The following is an 11,082-nucleotide window of genomic DNA, read 5'->3' on the forward strand; positions in this document are numbered from 1 at the left end:
ATATAGGCAACCCAGAAGTCCTTTACCGCGGACACGGCTATTCGAATAGATGATGTTAACCCTGCAGGGGTGTACTTCTTCATACATGTTTCCACCACTTAGCGTCTGCACACGACATGTGCTCGGCAGACTTCAAGTGAAAGCCGACGTGGGTGTAGACCACGACCTACCTAAACACTCAAGTCTCTAGTCCAGGTTTATCGCCTATTCGGGTTCCATCCATGAGGAGATCCGGCCGGAGTTTCGCTCACAGCCCCAAACGATGTGAACAGGGTTCCGTGACACCAAACGGGCGCCCGGTATACCCGGCCACGTGCCTACCGCATCACAGCCCACCCCTACGGTCAGCGCTGTCCACGGCCTCCAGCATACTACAAACACCAGAAACTACTTGCAACTCCTGGACAGAGGACGAGGGTGAATAAGAAGTCGAGCGGGGTCATATTTCAGGGCCCAATGTATGGTAGTAGCTGAATCATGGATCACAAAGACAGAACTCAGTTCCTAAGGACGGCTTCAATGAGACAACCCACCATGTACTCCTACATGGCCTCTCACCGCTACCTTTACCAAATCGTGTTCACACACTTAGCTCACACACAGTAGGACATGTTCACACGCCTCTGATTCATCCCCGACGAATCAGACCTGACTCAACTCTAAGCAGTAGCAGGCATGACAAACAAGCATGAATGAGTAGGCACATCAGGGCTCAAACAACTCCTACTCATGCTAGTGGGTTTCATCTATTTACTGTGGAATGACAGGTCATGCAAAGGATAAAGGGGTTCAGCTACCGCAGCAAGTAACAAATGAATCGATGTTGTCCTAATGCAGTAAAAGAGAGCAGGAGCGAGAGAGTAGGATTGTATCGGAATGAACAAGGGGGTTTTGCTTGCCTGGCACTTCTGAAGATAACATTGAGTCTTCATCAGTGTCAACGATCACATCATCGGTACAACGTCTATCGAGGGGGAACAACACCGGCAAACACGGAAGAAACACGATCAATGCAATGCACAATATGATGCATGCTATGACATGGCAATATGAATGTGTTTTGAGCTAATGCAACTAGCAACAGATTAAATGAAGTTGGTTTGAATACAAGATTCAAATTCCAGCTCCATATATGGTTATTTAAATGCCCTTTATTTGTTTTGTCCAAAACAGAGGACAAACATTGTTCAACATGCATGAAAATGGTACAGATGGATTCCTTGAATTTTTCTGATAATTTTTCATATATAAATTATTTAATTTGGAGTTACGGTTGAATTTCTATGAATTTTTGAAGTTTATACAATTTTCTGGAATTTTCTGAATAAAAATAAATCCAGAAAACATTATTGCGTCAGCATTGAGTAAGCATGATGTCAGCAGGTCAACTGCGGTTGGCTAGGGTCAAACCTGACGTGTGGGGTCCACACGTCAGTGACACGGGTTAGACAGGGGGGTTAGTTCAGTTTAATTAAAGATTAGGGGCACTAGGGCCCACATGTCAGTGTCAGGGGGTTAGATTAGGTGGTGATTAGCTTAAGCTAATCACCTGATGGCGGGGTCCACCTGTCATGGACCTAGGGGAGGTCAAACCCCTGGTCAGTAGGGTCAATCCCACCGGCGACATGATGCCGGCGAGGCCCGAGACGGCGGCGTGAACCGGAAACGCGCTACCGGGCACGGGCGAGGCCGTGCTTGGGCTCGTTGGAGAGCCCTTGCTGGTGCGCATCGAACGGTGGTGGTGGCCGTGCCTGTGGTGGCCGGTACCGACGACGGCAAGCTCGTGAGCGGCGGCCGGAGTTCGGGTGCGGTTGGGTTCGGCGCTGCTGCTCACAAACGAGGGAGCTGAGGCGCTGGAGGGGCTCTACGGGTCGCGGCTAGCACAACGGGTGCACGCCCGTGACCAAATGGTCACCGGGATTTCGCCGGCGACGAGCCCGTGCGGCGGAGCGTCTCGGCTCCGGTAGAGGGGGCGGCTAGAGCTCGAAATCGGACATGGGGTTAAGGGGAAACGAAGCAGGGACTCACGGGGATCGTGCAGGGAGGGTCAGCGAGCTCGGGGAAGCGACGATGGTGGCGAATCGACGGTGAAGATCCTCGGCGGCCGGCGATGGAAACGGCGATGCCGGCGACGTTGTGGCGCGTCCGTAGTTCCATGGCTTGGTGGAGAGGATGAGGAAGACGTCCCGGAGCTCTTGGACAGGTCAGGGGAGCAAGGGGGTGGCTGTGGCCGCGGTAACGGCGTCGGCGGCGACGAGCTCCGCTCGATGGGGAAGAGAGAGGGATCCAGGGGGAAAGTGAGGGTGAGGGAGCGAGCGAGGAGGGTCCAGGAGATGTCGTGGCGTTGCGGGAGACGTCCAGGGGGGGAGGAGGCAGCCAGGCAGGGAGGAGGTGGCCGGGGCGCGTGGCCGCTCGCGCCGGGCGCGTGCCCATGTCCTTCTGGCGAGGGAGGAAGACGACAGGGGGTAGCGGTGGCGGGCTGGGCCGGCCAGCTGCAGTGCTGGGCCGGTTTGGCTACCAGGTGAGCGCCAGGTAAATCCTTCTCTCTCTCTCTCTCTCTTATTTCTATTAATTCTGTTTTCTATTTTCTGTAGTTTGTTTTGATTTAGTTTTAGACACTAAATCATTTTTATTGCTTCTGATAATTATGGTAGGGACTAGTAGGATTATTCCAAAGCCCTTCATCAAAGATCAGAATTATTGGACATATATTAATTAATTAAGAAATATATATCCAATGCAAATAATTATTTATTTAATTCCAAGGCCCAAAATAATTAACTCTGAGATACCAACAATATTGTTTTGAGTTTCACCTCTTTGCAATATTTTCAGAGACTAAGAGGAACATTTTCTTGGACTTCTTTGAGAAGATTTTAATGTTGATCATTTTTAGAAGGTTTCTGAGGCTTTGAAAATCCCTCAATTCAAATTTCATTTGAATTAAAACATGATGCTCACATGAGGTCTAGCCTAGTGCATAACAGGACCAGGGATGTGACAACTCACCCCCACTAAACAAAAATCTCGTCCCGAGATTCAAGCGTAGGGTAAGGTGAAGGGGGAACGCGAACTAGCACAATCTTCACGATCCAGTTGCACTTCAATTGAACGTTGATTCGTTCACCATCATTGTTTCGAAGTCTTGCTCTGAGAACTCCAACTAACATGACAACGAGAGGAAAGGAAAGACCCTAAAAGAATCGTTCTTCTCGAAGGTCGAACAACTCAAGATTAACTCACGGAATGAGACATAGCAACATCTCTTGAGCTGAGAGATGAAGCACACCTCTAGCAGAAAGGAGTGGAACAAATGACGGAGGTTTACCAGGTAGACCACAATTCCACACTTAAAAAGGTGGTAAATGATTGTCAACATAGCGAGGAGTTGAGTTGCCATGATACCACAACAAGACACCTTAGGAACCGTGACTCATAGATATATCCCCTTAAGTGGCAAAAAGAATTACCTTTGATTCAGAGATCATTGAAACTCTTTAAACCAGCCTAAGGCAATTCTCGAGCGATCGTTTGGAGGGGGTCGGTAGAATGGCATACTCGGACTTGGATGATGTGGATTACCTTGTTGAAGACAACGTAATGGATGAATTTGCTTACCACCGGAAATGGAAGAGACCCATGATAGAATGGCACATTGGCGGTGCAAGCTGGGAACAAAATGCAAATGCTGGGAATGATTCTGGTAACTGGGGAAGAACCCAACAATAGAGAGTGAATTCACTGTTTGAAAAGGTCATAGCATTGCCGAGGAAACTGAGAGGAATCCCAGTTAGTGCCGATGATAACACATAGCGCTTGTGCGTGCTCTCAAGAACTTGAGCATTTCCATAATCATCAAGATTTTACCAACATCCGTGTCAAGGATCCTGGCAACACAACATACTACCATGATGGCTAATGATGGATGATGCAGATGCAAAGGAAGATAACACCTTCTCAGATTTCACCTTAGCGAGGCCAAGGAAAACAAAATCTGGATGATCGACCGAGAGACATTTAGCACTCCGCTTCTAATGTTCTCCTTGATGTGCTAGCGTATCCCATTCATTGAAATGGTTTGGTATCTAGATCATCAAGTAAAAAGGTCGGACTTCGGGAACACAAAAATCATAGGGCACAACTAGGGAGTAAATCCTACGAAGTCCTTATGGGAAGGTGGCCAACTTCCTCAATCAAGATACTATAATAATGGGTCTTCCGGCTGGGTGTGTTGGCCACGACATCCACCTTACCGGTTATCGAGGGACCAATATTATAGTTCTTGGAAAATGTTCCAACCATCATATCTGCCTGAGATACAGATCTGGTTGGTGTCAGGATATTCCAGACTCATCGAGTCTAGGAAGATAAACGAAAGTTTGCAACACAAATCGACGAGATGACGTTGCGAGATTCTTGGGGAATGAACTACGATAGTAAGCTCCAAAACATGAGCTGGTTCTGCTACAAACATGTGAACACGTTGTCCAAGACAAGCATGACCACGTGGTAGTCTTACAATAAAACACTACCGAGTTCAGGTTGGGAACCATCATCGAGGATATCGAAGTCCTTACATAAGTCCGGATTAGCTCTTATGACGGAACTCCTTCTCCTTGAACAAATCAATTAGTGGCTTGGTGTGCTAGGGATACATATAGATTGAAGGTTGCAAGTCTTCAAACCACAGAATTCTTCGCACGTGTGCATGACTGATTTGGAATGATTCCAAAGAAAGCAACATTGACTTTCTCGAATCCATGGCGGCAACTTGCATCAGATGCACATGAATTAAAGGAAGTCACTACCTTCATCCAAACATATGCTTCATGAGCTAGCATGAACAAATGCTTTCAAAAGTTTCCAACACTAGCTTAATGTTCAACAAAATCATGGAGGAGATAAGGATGTTGTCAATGGGCTCAACAACAATTCATCTGGGTTTCCTTTTAAAAGGAATTCCATAGTTAAGTGAACACGGTGATAGCATTGGTCAGACCCAGGAATATAACGGTGTATGCTCGAGGAAAACCCACGAGTAAGACAACATTACGAACATCGTTGGTACTGATTTGATTTGACGATAGCCCATACTCAATCAAAGGTTTGGGTAAGATAATAGATCCAACAATTGTTCACAAGGACCAATTGATGAAGATATCATCTTTCTTCAACACACACACACACACACAAAAAGATATCCCTTAACATGAACTAAGTAGGACGAGCTTTTATCTTCCAACTCTCCAAGTTGTTGTTTAGCTTATCCAACTAGCTCAGGGTATCCAACACGGATTCTTGGAGAAGGGGTGGTTTACAGGAATAAACCAACTTGATCACGAACTCAACATAGCGGTCAGGTGACAACCTGGTAATACTTCTGAGAAGATATTCAGAAAATCACGAACCGCCGATATGTTACTAAGCTCGAGTACAACCTTGCTTTTGAGGGCAAGACGATATGATCAAATGAGTGAGACTTGAAATAATTCCTATCTCATTGGTCGAGGAGTGCACCAGAAATAGGGACTAGGCAGCACAATCAGTCTTAGGGTGACGATTCAATAATCAACACGCTAAGAATGAGGTTATCGTCCATTTAACTACCAAGCAACAGAGTTGCTAGCAGTATTGATTTCACAAGCCATGATTCATTTGTCGGCGTTCCGGTTATAATAACACGGGAACCAAGGAATGAATATCGGTGGCGAGAGGTATCACTGCACGAAGAATTCATAAGATGATGTGTAATTCCTATGACTTTCTTGACATAAAGAGGGTAATACTTCAGGGTAGAACAGAACAAAAGCTTGGTTAACAATTTGATCTGTGGAGCACAACTTCTTTGACCCGATCCTGGATACGGATGAGGTACTGGAGTTTGTTTCTCCTAGTCATTCTGGAATAGAATGGCTTGACGGACCACAAGAGTAATAGGCATCGATGAATGAACACACGCCATCAACTTGACTATCAACTGATAGACAAGGATCAAAATACAACTATAGAGGGACAACTCAAAAGAACATATGATTTCCTGAGTTGTGGATGCATGGATTAGCATGTCGAACGAGTTCGACATATTTCTTCCAGACAATCCATGCGGAAAGGTAGAACTGGCAGGGTCACAACATAGAATCGAGAACTCAACAAGAGCTCTGGTTGTGATCTTTTGGTTCAAAGAACTTCTGCCATAAACGGTTCATAGTATTTGGAGGAAGGAAGTACCACGGACCTTGAGGACTATCGCAAAGGATACTAGTATCCTAAAGGTACTAGCAAACACTATCAACATGAAGTAAGTAGGGTGAATCTCGGGTTCAAAACCCAAGGAGTAGAATACCTACTACTAGGTGGCATCACGGGATGCTTTCGAGAATGATGGCCAGAATCATCACACGGGGACACAGAACATGGCTAGATTACCAGGTGATACTCTAGACATCTAGGGTCATAATCATAGCTCCAACATATACGTTGAGGCAATAGAGTACATCAACTCACCGTTTAGTGTGGTTAACCTGGCCAGGAAAGACATCAAATCCAAGGGAAGGATTTTGCAATTGCATCAGATTATTTAGAAACCTGGGATGACTCGGACAGCATAACGGCTGTAAATGCTCAGAAAAGATTTGAGACATTCACAAAAATGGTGGCATAACCACTCAGAAGCACAATATCAAGGTCTCGAGATCAATAATTAACATACAGAGGTAGAAACTGAACTGAGGCTTAAATCCAACAATCTTACAAGTCTACAGATTAGTAACAAGTGATCCTGATAGAAAGAGGAGATAGCCTAGTTCCTTAACCCCGTAGAAGAGAAGATGATGACTCGGATCAGAGGGCCATGAGGTATAAGGAGTAAAAAGAGCCTTACGTTCCATCCCACAATCAATTCCCTTATATAACTAAAGAATTTCTAGACTCAACTTCGACCAGTTTGGCTTGGTAATCCTACAGGCAGTCAAGCTCTGATACCAACGCTGTCAGGACCCCGACTCAATGCCACATCGATCTAGCATGTAACACCTCATATCACTTTGCGGCCTCACGCACGGTATTCCCACGGGTGTCGCCTTACCTTTGCCCGGGACCGTTTGCGTCTTTTGGCACACGTATATGATAGTGTCGCTAGCATCCATATGATAAGGAGCCCGGGCTGACATGGCTAGTCGTAAACCCAAAGTGGCACAAACTTACAGGGACAGGCATCCATGACCCAACATCGAACGTGTCGGTCATCAGCGAGTGAATCCAGGCTGTAGCACTGGGCTAGCAGGACTCCGGTGAACCCGGCTGTAGCGGGCTAACAGGACTCCGGTATTCATCGTGTGACATTTCCCCGAAGGGACAGACACAGGAACAAAGAAGGACACATGCTGGCCAGCCTATGTGTTCCGGAGCAGTAGCAAGCTACCATGGCTCAGTGGAAACACTAGGAGACATTTCCCGGTAAGAGAGGCTACTCAAGATAAACAACTAGATAGTCAGATCCCACACATACCAAGCATTTCAATAACATACACACAATATGCTCGGTATGTGCAAATACAACATGGTATCACAACATGACTCTACAACTCAAGTATTTAATCAATAGGCTCTGAGGAGCGAGATATTACAAACAGGGGTCTCATGACCCAACATTCAGAGCATACAAATCAAAGCACAAGCGGAAGCTATCATGTCTGGGTACAGACATCTATAAATGGAAAAGGCTGAGAAGCCTGACTATCTACCAAATCCTGCCGAGGGCACAAGATCGTAGCTGAGGTAACAAGCTAAACGTCGAAGTCCACGTGGAACTACTAGTGAGACTGAAGTCTCTCTGCAAAAACATAAATTAAGCAACGTGAGTACAAATGTACCCAGCAAGACTTACATCAGAACTAACTACATATGCATCATTGTCAACAAAGGGGATGGTGGGGTTTAACTGCAGCAAGCCAGCTTTGACTCGGTGGCTATCCTAAACTATGACTGCGAGTAACTCTTTTGAGGTGGCGCACACGAGTCCACATATCCACCATATCAATACACCACTATGGATCCGCTCCCGTCTCCCTACGAGAACGCCATCCATAGCACTCACGCTTATCTTGCGTATTTTAGAGTATCCACTTTCACTTGTCTATGAACTGATATAGGCAACCCAGAAGTCCTTTACCGCGGACACGGCTATTCGAATAGATGATGTTAACCCTGCAGGGGTGTACTTCTTCATACATGTTTCCACCACTTAGCGTCTGCACACGACATGTGCTCGGCAGACTTCAAGTGAAAGCCGACGTGGGTGTAGACCACGACCTACCTAAACACTCAAGTCTCTAGTCCAGGTTTATCGCCTATTCGGGTTCCATCCATGAGGAGATCCGGCCGGAGTTTCGCTCACAGCCCCAAACGATGTGAACAGGGTTCCGTGACACCAAACGGGCGCCCGGTATACCCGGCCACGTGCCTACCGCATCACAGCCCACCCCTACGGTCAGCGCTGTCCACGGCCTCCAGCATACTACAAACACCAGAAACTACTTGCAACTCCTGGACAGAGGACGAGGGTGAATAAGATGTCGAGCGGGGTCATATTTCAGGGCCCAATGTATGGTAGTAGCTGAATCATGGATCACAAACACAAAACTCAGTTCCTAAGGACGGCTTCAATGAGACAACCCACCATGTACTCCTACATGGCCTCTCACCACTACCTTTACCAAATCGTGTTCACACACTTAGCTCACACACAGTAGGACATGTTCACACGCCTCTGATTCATCCCCGACGAATCAGACCTGACTCAACTCTAAGCAGTAGCAGGCATGACAAACAAGCATGAATGAGTAGGCACATCAGGGCTCAAACAACTCCTACTGATGCTAGTGGGTTTCATCTATTTACTGTGGAATGACAGGTCATGCAAAGGATAAAGTGGTTCAGCTACCGCAGCAAGTAACAGATGAATCGATGTTGTCCTAATGCAGTAAAAGAGAGCAGGAGCGAGAGAGTAGGATTGTATCGGAATGAACAAGGGGGTTTTGCTTGCCTGGCGCTTCTGAAGATAACATTGAGTCTTCATCAGTGTCAACGATCACATCATAGGTACAACGTCTATCGAGGGGGAACAACACCGGCAAACACAGAAGAAACACGATCAATGCAATGCACAATATGATGCATGCTATGACATGGCAATATGAATGTGTTTTGAGCTAATGCAACTAGCAACAGATTAAATGAAGTTGGTTTGAATACAAGATTCAAATTCCAACTCCATATATGGTTATTTAAATGCCCTTTATTTGTTTTGTCCAAAATAGAGGACAAACATTGTTCAACATGCATGAAAATGGTACAGATGGATTCCTTGAATTTTTCTGATAATTTTTCATATATAAATTATTTAATTTGGAGTTACGGTTGAATTTCTATGAATTTTTGAAGTTTATACAATTTTCTGGAATTTTTTGAATCAAAATAAATCCAGAAAACATCATTGCGTCAGGATTGAGTAAGCGGGACGTCAGCAGGTCAACTGCAGCTGGCTAGGGTCAAACCTGACGTGTGGGGTCCACACGTCAGTGACACGAGTTAGACAGGGGGGGTTAGTTTAGTTTAATTAAAGATTAGGGGCACTAGGGCCCACATGTCAGTGTCAGGGGGTTAGATTAGGTGGTGATTAGCTTAAGCTAATCACCTGATGGCGGGGTCCACCTGTCATGGACCCAGGGGAGGTCAAACCCCTGGTCAGTAGGGTCAATCCCACCGTCGACATGACGCCGGCGAGGCCCGAGACGGCGGCGCGAACCGGACACGCGCTACCGGGCACGGCTGAGGCCGTGCTTGGGCTCGTTGGAGAGCCCTTGCTGGTGCGCATCGAACGGTGGTGGTCGTCGTGCCTGTGGTGGCCGGTACCAACGACGGCGAGCTCGTGAGTGGCGGCCGGAGTTCGGGTGCGGTCGGGTTCGGCGCTGCTGCTCACAAACGAGGGAGCTGAGGCGCTGGAGGGGCTCTACGGGTCTCGGCTAGCACAACGGGTGCACGCCCGTGACCAAATGGTCACCGGGATTTCGCCGGCGACGAGCCCGTGCGGCGGAGCGTCTCGGCTCCGGTAGAGGGGGCGGCTAGAGCTCGAAATCGGACATGGGGTTAGGGAGAAACGAAGCGTGGACTCACGGGGATCGTGCAGGGAGGGTTAGCGAGCTCGGGGAAGCGACGATGGTGGCGAATCGACGGTGAAGATCCTCGGCGGCCGGCGATGGAAACGGTGATGCCGGCGACGTTGTGGCGCGTCCGTAGTTCCATGGCTTGGTGGAGAGGATGAGGAAGACGTCCCGGAGCTCTTGGACAGGTCAGGGGAGCAAGGGGGTGGCTGTGGCCGCGGTAACGGCGTCAGCGGCGACGAGCTCCGCTCGGTGGGGAAGAGAGAGGGATCCAGGGGGAAAGTGAGGGTGAGGGAGCGAGCGAGGAGGGTCCAGGAGATGTCATGGCGTTGCGGGAGACGTCCAGGGGGGGAGGAGGCAGCCAGGCAGGGAGGAGGTGGCCGGAGCGCGTGGCCGCGCGCGCCGGGCGCGTGCCCGTGTCCTTCTGGCGAGGGAGGAAGACGACAGGGGGTAGCGGTGGCGGGCTGGGCCGGCCAGCTGCAGTGCTGGGCCGGTTTGTTTTGAGTTTGTTTTCTATTTTCTGTAGTTTGTTTTGATTTAGTTTTAGACACTAAATCATTTTTATTGCTTCTGGTAATTATGGTAGGGACTAGTAGGATTATTCCAAAGCCCTTCATCAAAGATCAGAATTATTGGACATATATTAATTAATTAAGAAATATATATCCAATGCAAATAGTTATTTATTTAATTCAAAGGCCCAAAATAATTAACTCTGAGATACCAACAATATTGTTTTGAGTTTCACCTCTTTGCAATATTTTCAGAGACTAAGAGGAACATTTTCTTGGACTTCTTTGAGAAGATTTTAATGTTGATCATTTTTAGAAGGTTTCTGAGGCTTTGAAAATCCCTCAATTCAAATTTCATTTGAATTAAAACATGATGCTCACATGAGGTCTAGCCTAGTGCATAACAGGAC

Source organism: Triticum dicoccoides, chromosome 1B (genome assembly GCF_002162155.2).
Source record: "Triticum dicoccoides isolate Atlit2015 ecotype Zavitan chromosome 1B, WEW_v2.0, whole genome shotgun sequence".
Classification (NCBI taxonomy): Eukaryota; Viridiplantae; Streptophyta; class Magnoliopsida; order Poales; family Poaceae; genus Triticum; species Triticum dicoccoides.